This window comes from Onthophagus taurus, chromosome 1, assembly GCF_036711975.1.
Source record: "Onthophagus taurus isolate NC chromosome 1, IU_Otau_3.0, whole genome shotgun sequence".
In the NCBI taxonomy this organism is placed as follows: Eukaryota; Metazoa; Arthropoda; class Insecta; order Coleoptera; family Scarabaeidae; genus Onthophagus; species Onthophagus taurus.
The window spans coordinates 26061079-26079882 of record NC_091966.1 but is presented as its reverse complement, the minus strand read 5'-3'; the positions used below and the strand labels follow the sequence as shown (position 1 = coordinate 26079882).

Sequence of the window (18804 nt, the reverse complement as noted above, 5' to 3'; positions counted from 1 at the left end):
GTTGTTAAATGGAATACAAAACATATCTTAGATTTTTCGAAGAATTATCATTGAATCACGATTCATTTCCAGAAAATCATAAAAGCATGTCCTACACGCATTGTATCATCGATCTCTTACTTATTTTTTATTAATTAAGTATAGGCATTATGTATGTTAGCAATTTAGTTGTTGAAATTAATGGGTTATAATTGAATTGACCTATATATTAAATTATTTCAAAAAAATTTAATGTAAATTTCAACATTAACAAGTCAAAACTTATCATACACAGTGTGTCTGTTTTTAGCTGTCACAGAAGATATCTTAATGACAAAATGTTACAGAAGGAAAGTTGCACCACACTTAATATTCCATTATTTGTACTTAATATCCTAAAAAATAATTGTGCATAAAAATATACATACATACAGAATACTTTCAAAATTTTAAATAAAACGTGCCCAACTTTGTTACCAAACTTGTTGTTTGAGAAAACCTGACACGATAATATTTGAAATGGATAGATCTGGCGATCTTGCTAACCAGTTAATGGGACCGCCACTCCCAAACCACTTTACAGCAAGCTTTTCATTTAAAATGTTCTTTACGTTTCGTACATTGTGCAAAAGTGCTCCATCCTATTGGAACCACATTGCAGCATATTAAAATGGGTACATCATCTAAATAATCTTCGAATGCTGTCAGAAAAAAATTAGCATATCGTATAAGCGATCATTGAAAAAAAGAAGGCCCTACTAGTGTTTTAATCTGCTTTCTCGAAATTCTCTGTATCGCAGAAGTGATCGTTTTCCTCCTTGAAATTAGATTCATCCACACTGAGAGAAATGGATTGTACTATGCACTAAAAATATACTATAAGGTATAATACGTTTACTACAAATAGTGACAGCGAGACAAGATTGTATTCAGACAATAAATATAATGAATATAATACAATGAATTGCTGCATGTATACAATGAATTGCTGCATGTATGATATTTTTTCTATAATACGATTCGTACAATCTATTTCTCTCAGCCACTTCTGGATACACAGTACAAAGTTATATACTATTATTAAAATCTCTTGTATCCATTTTCATCTCGATGTAATTAGTCAATATGTTTTAATTAATGCTATACTGCGCTATATACTATATACTAGCTATAGCAAGAAGTGGATATATATACTAGTATTTACTATACTAGTATAAAGCGCGCTTTTAATCTGTAACCATTCAGTTCACTTATTTTAAGTGTGACTCTAGTTCATTACAGTTTCGTTATAAATGTATGTTTAACTTTTGTAAAGAATTTTTTGACGGTTTCTACTGAATATGGGCATGGCCCGAAACCCGGTTTAGAACAATAAAATAAAATATTTTCATCCCCTCAGTATAGCTTTAATTAAAACATATTGACTAATTATGCACTATTGTCATTACATCTTATGCACACTCTTAGCATATCCATTTTTTCATTGTTATAGTAATAATCACTCATTTAGTATTATTTAAAATGACAATAACATAAAGTACGTAATAATTTACTCAATCAGTTTGGATGTTGTTCAACTGATCTGATCTACGTAAGCGTGTATTTGTTACATAGTTATCAATTTGTGTTTTTAATTGATTACAAACACACTGTATAGTTTGTGCTGAGAATTTATGTTTTAAGAGTTTTCTGAATATATCAAATGTCAAGTATTGCATGTGGTTGAAGTCGTATTCCAATGAAGAAATAATATACACGGTAATGCATTTTAAAAACTAAAGTGACTCATAATATCAGAAAAACGGCAAATTGGTAACATTGCGAATATCTAGTCTGAAATCTTTGTATCCCAAAATAGTGATATTTCAAATTATATACAACTTTGTCTATTATACTCATTCTGCGTTTCCAGACGCTTTCGCTCACTCTGTATATTCCAGTGATAAGTCAATATTATTTACTTTCCAGCCGTCGAATATGTCTTCAACAACTTGGGGCTTATTAAATACAATCAATTTGCCCGGAGAAAAAATTATACCTGTCATGGATTTATTGGATTTCCAGGTAACATAAAATCTCGCTTCCGTTCTACAAAATGTACATTGAAATTTCGTTCACTCTGTATATTCCAGTGATGAGTCAATATTATTTACTTTCTAGCCGTCGAATATGTCTACAATTAAATAAAACAACAACGAAGAATATTAAAATCATAAAAGGGGAGCCGTTTGCAGGTAAAATTGTTAAGAGCTTGTCTTTCAACAACTTGGGACTTATTAAATACAATCAATTTGCCCGGAGAAAAAATTATACCTGTCATGGATTTATTGGATTTTCAGGTAACATAAAATCTCGCTTTCGTTCTACAAAATGTACATTGAAATTTCAATTTTTTTATACATTTATTCAGTACATCTTGCTTACATTTTGTAACCAGATTATAATTAAGCATAAAAAATAATTAGTTAATGTTTTTATTATATGCAATATAATAATAATAAAGTGTAATAATAATTTTATCTGTAATGATCTCATCTTAAAGAATCTTATCGGTAAAAATGACTGAATTTTCAAGTACATATATGTATACAATACATATTGTTTTCGCATCGTCATATATGTGAATGAAAAAATGGGGAGAGTAAGTTAATTAACATAAAGAATGAGTTGTTAAATAAATTACTTCAAAAATAAAGTTGTTTCATATTCCACACTAGTATTACATTTTAGCGCCGATAACAGATAGAAATATTGCGTTAATAAAGGCTACTAAATTTTGGTTCACAAAATTTATACTGTTGCCTAAATTGGAAAAGACATTTTATATTGTTGATTTGTTTTCTTGCTAATTTTTTTACTAGTTACAGTTGAAGGCTTTAATATTCATAACTATTTCCAAGAACCGTTTTCTAGTTTTCCATACAAAAAATCATACATTATAAATCATTTACATTATTAGCACTATTATGAAATACAGTACATAGATATATTATACGACAGTCACTTCGATTTGTTATAACGGTATAAGTTTCGTAGAAATTGTATAACCAATCGTAAAATACACATATTCATTATTAAATCGATTATTTATGATTGTTTGTATTATTTCTTCGTCAAGCGATTTAATATTGAAGGGAGTGAAGTGTATTTATTTTAAAATCAAGTTATAAAGAATTGTAAATTGTATAAAGTATACGATTTGATTTAACAGTGGCGAAATTATGACGGGGAACATAACGTCTAATCAGTTAGATACTTTTCTATGAAGAAATCTAATAGTATAGTTAGTAAATTAACAGATGTATAACTTTGAATTCAATACAGCTGTTCTTCTAAAACATCCGGAAGGTTGTTACAAAAATTAGAAAAACTTCTGTGGTATTATGAATGTATACAAATTTCGTTATGGATTACCAAAACTGTGATTCCGAACAGATCTATATCATCCGTAACGTTCGAAATCAACATTTGTCGAATGAAAACAAATTATTTATAACAGTGAACTCAAAATAATACAACAGGTTTGTTCCTATAGAAGCCAGAAACTGTTGAATTTGTATTAATTTTTTAATTCAATTAAAATAAATTAAATTTTTAATTAAATTACAGTAACTATAGTTTGTTCATCCAACAGATGCAGCAATTTGAAATTACAGCTTCTCCCACAAATACGCGCAAAATTTGAATAGAATTGTTCTATTGGAAAGCGCGGTTTACAAAGGTCAACCAACAACAGCTCTCTTTTTTATTCTTTGCCTTGTTGTTTACGTTTATTTTCTATCTTTGTATGTATGTATTGTATGTGAAACTGGCTATTGTGTAATAATAGGGGAAATAGGTGTGGCTTCGCTCACGTTCATTGCATCTGTTCGATGAACAGACAATAACAAAGAAATCTTTATTTAAGTCTTAATAAATGCACTGGAAGCATCGACATAGACATACTTTATGTCTATGACTGGAAGTATATATGTATATGTAAAGAATCTGGACGAATGAAACGACGACAAAAAGTAACAGTCAGTAAGACGCCACTATGACGTTTGACAGCGAAGCTATGCATAACGGTTAAAAAATTTAATCCTTTCGGTTATACCTTATATTCTTATACCGTGGTTGAACCGATATCAGACTAATTATCATTTGAACAAGGTACAATTTAAATACCTGCTAATCTATGTTCTTGCATTAGGGATGATTTTCAACATGTGGTGGCTCTGGCTCATTCAACTTGTCTGATTGACACAGGAATCCCTTGTGGTACAAGTCACTTATGTTGTTTCTGATTATTTGTACCAACAAACTAAACATTTGGTGTAACACTTGCGAAATAAGAAAATTATGTACATTGCTTATAAATTAATTACTGTTGGGAAGATTATGCTTGGTTTAGTTTAATCGTCCCTGCTATAAAAATACAGCTGGGACACTCAAAAATTGGTCATAGACTCATTTGTGTTGTTCCACCCCACGGAAATCTTTAGTAAAAGGCGAAAGATTTATTCGCACTGAGGTGAAACCAGAGTACCATTTGGAGTTTTGAGATTACTGCCTACACTGTTATTTCAATACAACGACACCAGGAAGCACTAAGCGCCATCTGTTACAGAGTTTCTTACATATATACATCATGCTATCGTTTGACGTTATCTGAGTATTAAAACGCTGTTATATCCTGTTCAACATTTTATTATCATTTATTTTATCACTTCATAGTTAGATATAGTATCAAAGATAATATTTGTGTTTATAGTTGTTATTTTTACACGGAGATAAATTGTTTTTAGTGGTATATTTCATATATTTTATTTGTTGATCCAATTTTCCAGGTAAAGAAGTAGTAGATTAAAAAACTAGTTTCGTAAGACACCCTTGAAATGTACGAATTCAAGTTTAAAAACGAGTGGCAAAGCCACGAGTTTTTTAATAAATGAGTGCATTGAAACATGCAATGAAACCTCATTATGCCTTTGTTGTTTGAATCCATTTTCAACTAGTTCTATAATTTTGACATTTCCACAGAAGGAAACAGGTAATAAGATTTTAGTAACATTTTATGGAACCAGCTCAAGTTGGTGACATTGGGTCATTAATTTTTCTAGTTGTCAATGTGACAACTTATGTCTGTGATATTTTAAAAGAATTTTTATGCAACAAAACACAATTTCTTTATTAAGTTCAGTTACTTGTGCTTGCCCTAATTTTTCTAAAATAATACTTATAAAAGCAACCTAATTCACGTATAAAACGTAGTCTCATGCTATATTTTCAGGGGTAGGTAATGATTCATATTCATTAAAAACTATCATGGTGAAATTAAAAATAAATAGAGAAGGGAGTACAATACGAAGGTTTTAAAAGAAAATTATACTGTGTGATAAAATTTATCAATTAGGTCTAGATAATCTTACATCTTAAGGTACCGTAATAGGAACGTGTCAAGCACGTAAGAAAACGTTCCGAACACTACTATGCCCACTGCAACGGACCAACAGCGTTCTATATTCTCTTATGCAAACTGTAGATACCCCGTTCGCTATTAGTCTATTTTACAAAGGTTGAAAAAAACTTATGTTTAGATTAAACTTAATCGCCCCTACCGTAAAAATACAGCTGGGACTCTCAAAAATTGGTCATAGACTCATTTGAGTTGTTCCACCCCACGGAAATCTTTAGTAAAAGGCGAAAGATTTATTCGCATTGAGGTGAAACCAGAGTACCTTTTACAATTTTGGGACTACCATCTAGATTCCTATTTCAATATAACGATTACAAGAAGTACCAAGCGCCATCTGTTTCAGATAAGCATAGAATGTTCTACCGGTTGTAACGTCTAAATATGTGTCTTTTGCAAAGTACGTTGGGTAAATGTTAATTATATACTAGCAGACTAGCGTATACTTACAACATACTAATACATAATAGCGGTTATGAAACGCTATTCTATTTTGTTTAATGTTTTATTATGACTTATTTTATAAGTTTGCAGTCAGTCATTGAAATGTAATATTTGTGCTTATAGTTGTTGTTCTTAAACGTAAGTGAAGGGTTATTGCCCTATAATACTTCAAAGCAATATTATTAATTATGCATACCTATTACTTAATGAATTCATTGTTATTAAAGATAATTCTATACAATTTCGGTTTCAGTTCACCTTAATTCCTTAAATTCATTCAATGTTCGTATTTACTCACAATCAGTGGATTTTTGAAGTATAGGATATATATATTTTTTAATTTTATAATCATTAATATCTCTGAAATATTATTTTTAGTAAAATGTAATACAATATTAACTTATTTACCTATCGGAATTATTGCTCCAATTATAATATTTTTGCAGTAACTGGATTTAATAACTTAAAGAATATACTCTTTTCAATCCTTATGTAAGAATGCGAACAATTTTGTCGAACAAATGTGATTCATAACGCACGACAAAGAAGGAAGCAACATGTGAATATGCAATTTCTATTAATCAGAATATGTACAATTCTCTTTCCGGTATCCGGAAAAGACGGGTACAACGGAAGACTTTAAGTAGCATGTCCAAAAATATGATGATTTAACTCAACTTATCTATATGTAGGTATACAAAGTTGCTTAGTTTAGCCGCTAGAGGGCTTTAGAAATAAGATATTTTTTTAAATAAGTCGGAAAATCCTCAATGGATTTTATTCATTTTTTCGAAAATTACAGGATGTTTAAAAAGATTGTCACAATAAATTATGCATCCATATTTTTTTAACCCCCTGTATAAACACTACCATTTTTTTCTAAATGGTTACTCTAATTTAGAAACTATTACAAACTCTTACAAAATTTCAGTTGGGTGAAATCCCCACAAGCGCGAATCAGTGATGTAAGCTAACACCAATAACAGTTTTTTTCAACAGTTGGCTAGGTATGATTAATTTTAAAAACAAAAACAGTTTGTCACTTAAACTTGATAGCGGTATTCCACGGTATTCATATTTTTTGTTTTGCGTTTTATCTTTGATTCATCATGAATTTTTAAAGCCATTTAGCGGCTAAACTAAGCAATTTTGTATATTGATAAGTTGTGTGAAATCATCATATTTTTGGTCAATGCACTTGTGGTCTTCCATTGTATACGACATTTTTGGATACCTGATGTATATTCGAGAAATTATCAAAATATTGTTTCTGACAGAAATAATGTCAGAATGCTGGCCATCTTGCTGATACAACAACCTTGCACTAATAAATTTCAAACCGATGATGTGTATACAGAGCATGTAATAATAGTTGTTAATTATTACTATATGCACCTGAAATTCAACTGAGCAAAGCAGAAGAAGCTCATTTAAAGCGGTTAGTATAACCGTCATATCCTCCGAAATTAATTTCAATATTCTACATAATAAAACATTTGTTCCACACTAGTTATAATCATCCATTGAATGGCTTCAGATATAGCGGATTAAGTGAAAATGTCAACACTTAAAAATTTAAGATAGGAAGAAAGATAAAATAACACGTCCAAACATAAAATTATAAGCGATCAGATGGCATCTCGATACGATTTTTCGTAATTTTAGAGAGTTGATTAGACATCTAACGCATCAATAGATCATATATAATAGAAGATTAATAGACATAAGATTTTTCTTTATAACTAATATGTTCATAAAAATAAAAGAACGTTTCGACCATCAAGGTTTTACTGATCTTGTATTTGTGAAATCATTTAAACCACAGGCACGAGTATAAATACTAGATCAGTTTATTCAAGACCGAAAAATTGGCAACTACTGAAAAATATAGAACCTGTTTAAGATCTGGGTATGAAAAATAAAATGAACCATTTAACGTTGAAAGCTTATACTAAGTACAGATTTTTTTTAGAATAAACTACATAAACAATAAATATGAAAATTAATCCTGTGCAGAAAGCTGTTTAATAATAAAGTTATAATGATTTTGTTATAATTTAATTTAATTTAACATTTCAATGTGACAGATAAAGAGATAAGAGACAGTAATTACAACCTATCTTGATTGCAAATTTAATTAAAGCATGGTATAATAAGATAATGAACTTTTTATGAAATAATAAATCATGTTTAAATGAGATTTCATTAAAAATGCTTATTAATAACGTTATCTAACATACTGTCTTAATTATCACTGTTTTTGCAGTTTCCTGTTCATCTAAAATTATCATCAACTGATAGGACAGGTCGACTCTTTTAAGGAAAACTGTATTAACTTATTTTTAAAGATTTACATAAAGCAGGATAAAGTGTTAATTAATTCTGAAGATCAGGATTTCTTGGATTATTGTTGTTCTAGTCATCGATTGTGTTTACTGTATTGTTTCATCTACTCTTAAAGATCTAAAAAAAAGAAGAAATCTACTTTTAAGAATTTCGTAGTAAATTGAATCTTTCCAGCGACAATTTTCCGAACTATACAGGTGAGTTTTTTCCATGTTTTGTATGGAAATCTCGAAAACTAGCGCAGATAGAGAGACGATTAAAATGGGAAAGAATTGCAGTTTCATGAACTCAATTTAATGAGCTTTTTGTTTTTTGGATGAAATGCATGGTTCTTAAGTGGTGGTGCTCCATCGTGTTGAAACCATTTAAGCAAATGACTTGTCTGCAGGAGCAATCCGTTTAACGTATCATAAAAAATGTACGGACCAAGAATTCTTGAACAAATGACACCGCACCAAACATTAAATCCAAACTTAACTTCAGGTCTCCTCTCTTGAACATGGTGCGGGGTTTCCTGCATCCATAAATGTTGATTATGTCTATTAAACATGCCATAGTTTGTAAATCGTGTTTCATCTGTCCACAAAACTATAATCTAAGCTACGATCTAAGCTTCGCACATGTTAATAAACCATGTACAATATTCTACACGCTTAGTGTAGTCATCTGCGGGTAGAGTTTGTGAAATTGCCATTTCATATGAATGAAATCTATGCTTTTTTAGTTCTCTTACGACAGTACGTTGTGACGTGCCTGCTTCAGATGCAACTTGTGCTGAAACCGATGCATCTCGATGGATTCGTGCTAATACATTTACTTTTGTCTTGCATCTTTAGTTGGTTTACAGAAAGAACAATACTCGCCCAAATTATCAGCCTCTTCAATGTAGGTAGAGAAGGCTGGCGACGATCAAAATTCTGTTCTGCAGCTTGTATTGCATTTTTATAGCATAAAACGTAACACTCAATGATATCACGCTTTTATTGATTAGAAAAATTCATATTGATTATAATTTACAAAACCACAATCAACGTTAATTAGAAACTAAACGAACCATACGTTTGCCTTAAGCTGTCAACCAAACGTATCTATCAATTGTTTCCATAGCATACTACCTGAACAGTTTGCCAATTAAAACAGTAAATGGCTATAATTTATTTATTAATAAAAATATCTATGTCAAGTGGTATAATTACAATCATTGAGAAAAGGCCTTTTTTATAAAGTTATGGCCAACTATGATTTCCATTAGAAAAATTACAAAATCAGTTATAGTGCTTTATTAAACATGTAATACCCTACAAATTTTTCCTTTACACATTTTTCCTAAAATTAATAATAGCGGATCCATAGGTATCGAACGATATAACAAAAAAAAAGGTTTTTTCGAGATATCTAGTTAGCCATGCATTTCACTCAAAAAATAAGAAGGTCATTAAATTTAGTTCATGAAACTGCAATTCGTTCCCTATTTAATCGTCTCTATATCTGCGCTAATTTTCAAGATCTCTATACTATACATGGAAAAAAAACTCACCTGTACAAGTCCAAATATTGTAAAACATTTATAATATTTATGATTTACTATGCGCGGTGTTTACCTTTTTTGATTAAATGATCCAGCTGATCATATCGAGACTTTGCATAGAGATTTATTAACTGTCGGCTATGACCTCATGTAGTTGTTATCTTATATGTTTATAGCAGTCCAAGTGCTAGCGACTGCCTAAACCGTAAATATTTTTTTTACCATCTCCAAGTCTATATAGTTACCAACCATTTTAACCTATCATATCAAAGTAGCAACAAATTAATGGAAAACGCCCTTTTTTTAACTCTTATTGATATGTGGTAGAGAGTAATATTTTGGTCTGTCCGAATAAGTAATCTTCCACTTACGGATTCACTCCTCTCCTTGCTTAAAAACAAGGTATAACTATTTACATCAATATAGCGATGTGAGACTCGAGGTTCATTGTGTGATTATACTGACTATTTCATTCATATCGTTAACAGCCAATAAGAATTCGCGGTTTTCCGTCAATTGCGAGTATTTCAGCGGTTATTTGGCCGTAACCATGGAGAACGATAATACGAACCTTTGTATTATCGCTGTAATACGAACCTTTGTATTATCGCTTGTTTGACATTTAATTAATTTCGAGACATCCATGCATGTTTCCATAACAATCAATGTAATTTATTAAAAAAAATATTAAAATTCTAAAAATATGTATATTTTTTATTCATGAAATAGTCTAGCCATATACAACACGACAATCGAAAATACACGAATCTCGACGTATTGCCTTAAAAAACACCACTCGACCTTCGGTCTCGTGGTGTTTCAGGCAATACGTCTCGTATTATCGAGTATTTTCGATCGTCTTGTTGTATAATATATGATTATAATCAGGAATGAAAATCTTGTGAAGATTGTCCTTTGTTCATCAATGTCTAGAAAGTTGTCTATTGTAAGCGAAAAACATTGGGTGTTGCTGGTGGCGTTTTAAAAAAATCGATAATTTTTTCTATGTATTTCATTAGTAACATTTATTAAGAGTCTGCTCTGAAAATTTCTAATCGAAATTCCAACTATTTACAAAATTATAGCATATAGAAGAGAGTGCTATTGCTGATTTTAAAGGGGTATTGCTGTGATGGTTTAAAAAATCGATTTCTTTTCTTTCACATTTTGAAAGTAAGATCCACACCGATGCATTAACCTAACTATTACTCACTTCCTATCGAGCTGTAATTTTAACACATTATTCTATACATCAGTTATTTTCGTTAGGACAAAACATGTGAACTTATTGGGGAAAAAAATCATAAAAGAAGGTTCAAATTTTGAACGTCACACAGCAATAACTCCTTAAGTTCCCAACCTAACATGTCAACTTTACAGACATGGATAGTGGTTACATTTTTCCAGATACTACAAAAATTGTTGTTCAAAATACTCCAAAATTTAGTGTTAATTTGATGAAAAAAGGGTTGTTCAACACAGAGTAATAGAGCAGAAAGTTAACTAACCGGGAAAATGATAAGCCATTCTCTATCTCTTATTATCACATACATATTTCCTCATTGTCACACTTGATATAAAATATAAAGCGTAAGTAGATGACGTACATGTTGTTAGATATATTACAGAATCTTGCTGACATGTTCACATTTGTAATAGACATTTTTCGCAAAAGTGTTTATTATAAAAACGATCTAAGTCCGAAATAACGAAAATTGAGATACATGGAGTATACATGAAGTAGTAGTGACTTGAATTACTTAAATACAGAATATCCCGAAAGATGGATTTGACACCCTGGTTTGATTACGTCGCCTCCTCGTTATCCGGACCTAAATCCCCTTAATTTTTGTATTACATAAAAGAAAAGGTTCATTCAAAACCGATTGAAAATCTGGCCGAACTGCGCCACAAGGAGATTTGCACGACTAGTAAAAAGATCTTTTCTCCGGCGATGCAGAGTTTATATTAGTGTCGACACCGACGCCAAAAAATTTGAACATTTGCTTTAGTTTTAAGAAAATAATGCAATAAAATTAATAATAAACAAGTGTTACTAACATCTCTATTAATCACAATTAATACATAATACAACATAATACAATTCTAAATAATTTTTATTTGAAAAATAACATAAATTTTTTTTCAAAATGATGTTAGTAACAACTTCCGGTTACACCGAACAAACATGACACTACCACTAAAAGGTAGTGTCATGTGCCTCTTCACCTTATATCAAGGTGCCAAATATTAAATGCACTGCATGTATAGTTTCCCTATAAAATCTTAAGTCTCGCAGTCGTGAAAAACCTGAATAAAAAAAACGTGACGTGTTACAAACAAATGGAAGGCATATTTGAAATCAGCAACCCAAAATTAACTAGAAACACTCAACTGATCTACTGTACACAAACAAAAGTTTAAAGTTTTAAAGTTTATAATAATATGCCGTGTAGGCATTAATATGGTTTCCTTTTGGACCTATTAGTGAGCGGTTCTTCCTGTGTTATTATTATTTTTTTTTATAATGTTAAATATACTGTTTATTGTTGTTGTATGAGATAGATTGCAGTAATAAATGGGAAATTAAAAAAACAAAATTTAAACAAAACATGATAAACTAGTACAACTAAACATGGTTATAAGCATGGTATAAGAGTGTAAGGTAGAACCGAAAGAATTCGATTTTGTAACCGTTCTGTGCATATTGTCTTCTAAATGTCATAGTTTAATGGCGCCATACTGAACCTATGCGCAGTTAGCCACCATTTTTCTAGCCCCCCATTAGATAGGATTTTACATGTATAGTATTTTGATTGTAACATGAAAACCGCTCAACCGATTTCGATAATCAATGTCTCATTCGAAAGCTTAATCCTTGGCCAATACGAATGTGGAAATGCCCGATTCGAAATCTCTTTCGAATTCCGCTAAAATGCCAAAATATTGCGAAGGTACACGAAAATAACACAAAAATGGCTTTCTTTAAGTGGTCATAACATAACTCGTAAACGATGTACTCGATTATCGAGATATATACGTCATTCGATTCGTCATAGTTTCTTCTATCAAAATCACAATCTGAATCCTCTCCCGTTAACTATGTACAGCCCTCGGAATGACACCGTGTTAGGTTCGTTGTTTATGCAAGTATGGACGACCGAAAGTCTAGCCGAATAAGAAAAAATCAATTTGTATTGAACTAATTATAACTAGAGAACAGTTTGACGGATTTTAATGTTTTATATCTCAAACGATAGCTTGCGTCTGGCTGAATGCGTACGTTGAAATGCCCGATTTGATCCCAAAATCCCGTTAAGGGTACGGAGCGGCTGTATCATAACAACAATGTTTATAGAAAATAAGAAATTATATACATATAGTGCATTAAATCTTCATTAAATTTGCTTTAAAATGTTCTTTATTTCATAATGATATCTCAATCCGTTCTTGAGATACGATTTTTTTAAAATTTATATTTCATGACACAAAAAATAAGGGATGATGCATAAATTCGATTAGTGCGTTTTATTTTAGTAAAATGACGTATGTAAGTTTTATTTGAAATGTTTCGAGAAAACGAGTAATTTTTTTATTGAAAGGTTGAAAAACAAAAAAAAAACGATTTAAAACCGCTTCGCCCCGTCGTCTTTACATTTTTTGTTTATTCACCTCCAGTATTCTTTCTTCACACAATAAATTAAGGAGGGGATGTTTGAAAGTTGATTCGCTAGTAACGCATTTTAGTTGATGTGCGGGCATTTAAGGGTGATAGAGTAGTTTTGAAAAATAAAACTTATTACTTGAATTAAGTGATAAATACGTGCTATATTTATGCTAAGTGTTAGGTGATATTAGTGATGTGATATAGTTGAGATCATCGGATTGCTATTTTATGGATGTTAAAAGGTATCGTATTAATTCATTTTTTTTGTCACAATAAACTAATTTATCTTTTCTTTCCAGCTGAGCTTCGAAGTAAAATCCAAGGGAAACAACATCCATTCGGTGAGTCGTTTTCAATTTTATTTATTTACCAAAACATATCGGGATAATTCGGTTTGAACGGTGTAATATTGCCAGATAAAACCGTTTGAACGCTAATCATTGGATTTGTGCTTGAAAACGGTACCATTCAATAAATTTTTACATTTTATGCTTGAAAAATTATAAAGCTTTAATTATTAACATTGTCCAAACATGAAATAATTTAAAATTGAGTACAAACCACTCCAAATAATACTAGCATAATCTAATTCAAGCTTTTTAAGGCGGAATTTTTGGCTGCCAAATTATGTGGTATTTCAATTTAATCTTTTGCATATGTTTTCGTGATATACATATTTACTTATTTGAAAAGAATTGTTTATAGAAAATAATCTTTACATCGTCCCTCAACCAAGTTGGTGCGTGGATTGTCTAAGTTTCTGGTTGACACAATATCTATCCTTGAAATGATCTGAAACTCAAAAATCAAATGAATATTCTTTCTATATACTTGCGATTATCGTTTGAACTAGAACTAAGCAAAAAAGAAGCATTATTGCCAAAATGGTGCCTAGTCAAATTAAGATAATCGATTTTGTTCTTGAAATCGATAAATTTATTGCAAAAAAAACATATGTATACATCGTATCAGTTTTTCTGTAGGTCATACGATAGAAAGATGCTATTTGAAAGTGCAGTTTAAATTTTAAGTCAATCGAATGAGTAGTTTTTTAGGAACCGTGTTAACCAGATGTAAAAAGGATGTTTCGAGAAAAATGCACTTACAGTTTCATGTACTATAATGTTATGCGTGTATACGCCTTGTTAATTTAACGTTTATAACTTCTACATTCAGCCAGACGCAAGCTTTCATTTGAAATATATAACATTAAAATTGGTCAAATCGTTCTTTAGTTATAGCGGATTTAATCAAAATTATTTTTTTCTTATTGGAAGCTAGACTTCCAGTCGGTAGATACGTGGAGGCATTTAAATAACCATACGTAGGTAATTAGTAAATTTTGAGATCGGGTATTTCCGCCTTCGCATTCATTGTGGATGATACTTTCGATCGAGACGTTGATGACTAACATTGATCAATTAATTAAGGAGATAATTGATGTGTTTAATTAGTGAGTTTTTGTGTTTTAATCAAAATCCTTAAATATGTCGAATTGGGCATTTCATCAACTCCATTTAGCCAAGCGCAAGCTTTGGATTGAGATATAAAACATTAAAACCCGTCAAACCGTTCTCTAGTTATAATCGATTTAATACAAATTAATTTTTTCTTATTGGGGGCTAGGTTTTCGGGCGTCCATACGTGCATAAACAACGAGCCGAACACGGTGTCGTTCCGAGGTCTGTATAAGGTTAACGGGAAAGAATTGAAATCGGGCTTTTTATGATTTCAATAGAAGAAACTATGACGAATCGAATGACGTATAGATCTTGATAATCGAATACATCCTTTACGAGTTATGACTACTTAAAGAAGGTCGGTTTTGTGTTATGTTCGTGTATCTTCGCAATATTTTGGCGTTTTAGCGGAATTCGAAAGAGATTTCGAATCGGGCATTTCCACTTTCGTATTGGTTAAGGATTCAGCTTTCGAATGAGACATTGTTTATCAAAATCGGTTCAGTGGTTCTCTTGTTATAATCAAAATACTATACATGTAAAATCCTATCTAATTGGGGGCTAGGAAAATGGGGGCTAATTTCGCATAGGTCCATACTAAATTGACTGTTAGTTTTGTCGTTAGCGTTTAGTTTATGTAATTTAGAATCTGTAATAAAGATTATTATTATTGCTGTTATTGTTATTATTATTTCTTAATAAACACTTTCAGTGCGTTAAAATTTTTTTTGTAAAATTAATTGTATATAGTCTTACAGATTTTTTTAAAGAAAAACTATTTGATATAGGATTTATCTATTATATTACATAGTATTACGAAGTATGATTATTGAAGAGTGCGAAAATTAAAAAAAATCACTTATAATATTTGATATACAATACATATACCTGGTTTTCTGCAAATTGCTCGATTGATTAATCTAAATCCAAAAAGCCAAGAAAGAATTAATGGCAAACATAAATGCCTATAACTGTACATAGCGATATTCAAAAATTTTTAAAAATAATGAAATTATTAACAAATTAAATACTTATTGTATGAAATTTGACAAGTTTCTACAATAAATAATAATCTCTACAAATTTATATGAGGATAAGGAAGTAATCTGCAACACACAACAATATTCGTGGATATATTCCCTGTCATAGGGACAATTATTATATCCAAAGGAAGATTTGATTAATCTTGCCAAAATAGTCAATATCAAAAAAGAAATTTATTTTTTAAAAACTAACCCAAAAAGTCCAAAATTAAAGTAAACCCTTCCAAAAGAGGTAGTTTTACGAATGGCAGTCTTTATGTATATTCGGCTACGAAAGCTCAATTACGTAATAATAATGTAAAAACAAAAAATAAAATAAAAAACAATAATAACAGTCATTATCTAAATTTCCAATTTCTCCAAAAATTCTTTAAAATAGTATATTGTTTTATATGGAAGAGAAGCAGTGCTTTTTATGGCGTGGTCTGTCGCTTAGCGACGAACGCAGTGAGTCGCTAATGACAGATGAGCCGTTAAAATTGTGGCGTGTCCGACAGTTTGCCGGACGAACGAAGTGAGTCCGGCAATGACGGACCAGCCACAAACGAATCTGCTTCTCTTCCGAATAAAACATAGTATTTTTTCTTCAAACGTTGCAAATAATACGGCGCTAAAGTGAAATGTTCTTCAGCGCTTAAATTAAAGAACAAAACAAATAATTTTCCGAATAGTCTTTTATATTTTTTTTATTACACCATGTAAGAAATTTATTGTACGCACCATTATATATTTTAGTAGATTTCGAAGGTAATAAACTATTTTCTATTACCTTCTTCGCGATATCGTTAATTTCGGACGACATTTTGTACAAAATAAATTTAACTAACAGTTAAAAGTTAAAATTCGCGCAAAACTGTTTACTTTTTTTTATTGATTGTCAAATTTACGTCGTCGTTGCTAACGTTATTTTGTCATGACGTCCTTCGATTTCTCATTAATACATAATAAGTTAATTGTCATTTTATTAAATTTATTAAAATTTACATTGCAATTATTTGCAACGTTTGAAGAAAAAATACTATGTTTTATTCGGAAGAGAAGCAGATTCGTTTGTGGCTGGTCCGTCATTGCCGGACTCACTTCGTTCGTCCGGCAAACTGTCGGACACGCCACAATTTTAACGGCTCATCTGTCATTAGCGACAGACCACGCCATAAAAAGCACTACTTCTCTTCCATATAAAACAATATACTATTCCCATTACTTATTTCTCTGCTTTATAATAAATTAAAAACAAAAACCATGTTTTTATTATAACACGACGATAGCAAGTTGTTTTTACATATACATATATTCAGTGTATTTAGATCGCGTAATTTGAATTTTACTAAAATTTAAAATTTACGCGCCAGCTATTGTCGTCTAAACGTTATTGCAATCTGCGTATTCTTATAACATGGTTATAAGTATGTCTTTGTAATTCGCGACGGTAATGAAAGCTATTACAGTACTCAAACGGGTGCTGTAATGAGACTCTTCACAGCATCCGATACTGTAATGAGATTTTAGTAACATTTTATGGAATCAGTTCAAGTTGGTTTCACATTGGGTCATTAATTTCTCTAGTTGTCAATGTGACAATTTAAATTGGAATTTATACCTAGTAAAATTGATTTAGTTGGTTTAAACCGCGAAATATATACATATAAGAAGGAGCACACAAAAAAATAATATCCGGCAATAATCAATAATATTTTAATTAAAGGACAAGTTTAGGGAAAAAATGATAGCAAGAAAAAAATAAAGATTTAAATTTAAAAGTTGTAATAATTTTGAACACATTGGTGATGACGTATCGAGTTGTTGCACAACTTCTTGAGGTGATGTGGTCACGTTTACATGAATTGTGTTTAGAATGCTGTTTACGAATGTATAAGTTAAATTTAAGGTTATAATAAAATTGGAAATTGCTGAACAAATTCATATATTGAACACAAAATACAACAAAAACAAATAAAAAACAATCTTACTAACTGCTCGATGCAAATGAACAATTATTGTAAACTTTAATGTTTACCGTTGAACTGTCTTTAGCCTCAATAACAATACCATGTGCGGTGTATACATTTTGTTCAATATTTTCACTACCTTTGATAGTGATATTATCATTTGTTGCTGGGTGTGTGTTTAAGATATTTGCAACATCAATTTTATTTTTTAAAGAAGAATCAACAAATCCTTCCGCAACTGCTGAACTTTTCCAACCACCTAAACGTTGTATGGTCAAAAAGTCACCACCACTGTTTGCTATGTGTGTAGCAGTAGATCTTCTAAAACAATGTCCAGTATAAAGGTGAGAATCGGGCAATTGAAGAAATTTGGCAATTTCTCTAGGAATATTGTAGGATTCTTCGGTCGAAGTTTGCTATAGTCTTTTCAACATTTCAACATTCTAGGGACATCATTTTTTGTTTCAGGTATATTTACTGTTATACAGTCTGATTTATAATGAAGATCATCCACACATATATTTAATAATTCTTCTCTTCGACATACCTCATTGTACCCCATTGTTAAAATTACCTAAAATAACTTAGTAAATTATCTACAAAATCAATAGAAAGAAAGATGTACATACTTTCATAGCTAAATACACTTTATTATTAGCTTCCTTTATAAATTTAATGATATGGTCATATTCTAAAATTTTAGATTCTTTGGGTACGTAACTTTTTAACAATTTTTTTAAGAGGACTTGAAGTTTTTTATATTTTGTTATATCCACATCTTTATGGATGTTTAAACACGTTTTTAACATCGAATATAAGGTCCACAATGATGAGGACTTATATTTTTTCCTTGATTTTCAAAATATACAATCAGTACATTTTCTGATATTTGTTTAATCCTCTTCTCTTCGCACCACGAATTAAATTTAGCAT

General features: G+C 30.7%; 2 non-coding genes across 2 annotated transcripts; both read right to left on the bottom strand.

The window, feature by feature from the left end:
- Positions 1 to 4384: 4384 nt before the first annotated feature.
- On the bottom strand, positions 4385 to 4507 carry LOC111425938 (U5 spliceosomal RNA). Its single transcript, XR_002707756.1, has one exon. It is a non-coding gene; the product is annotated as a U5 spliceosomal RNA (small nuclear RNA).
- A 1069-nt stretch (positions 4508 to 5576) lies between these two features.
- Positions 5577 to 5699, bottom strand: LOC111425925 (U5 spliceosomal RNA). The gene has a single exon (XR_002707751.2). It is a non-coding gene; the product is annotated as a U5 spliceosomal RNA (small nuclear RNA).
- Between the last annotated feature and the right edge of the window lie 13105 nt (positions 5700 to 18804).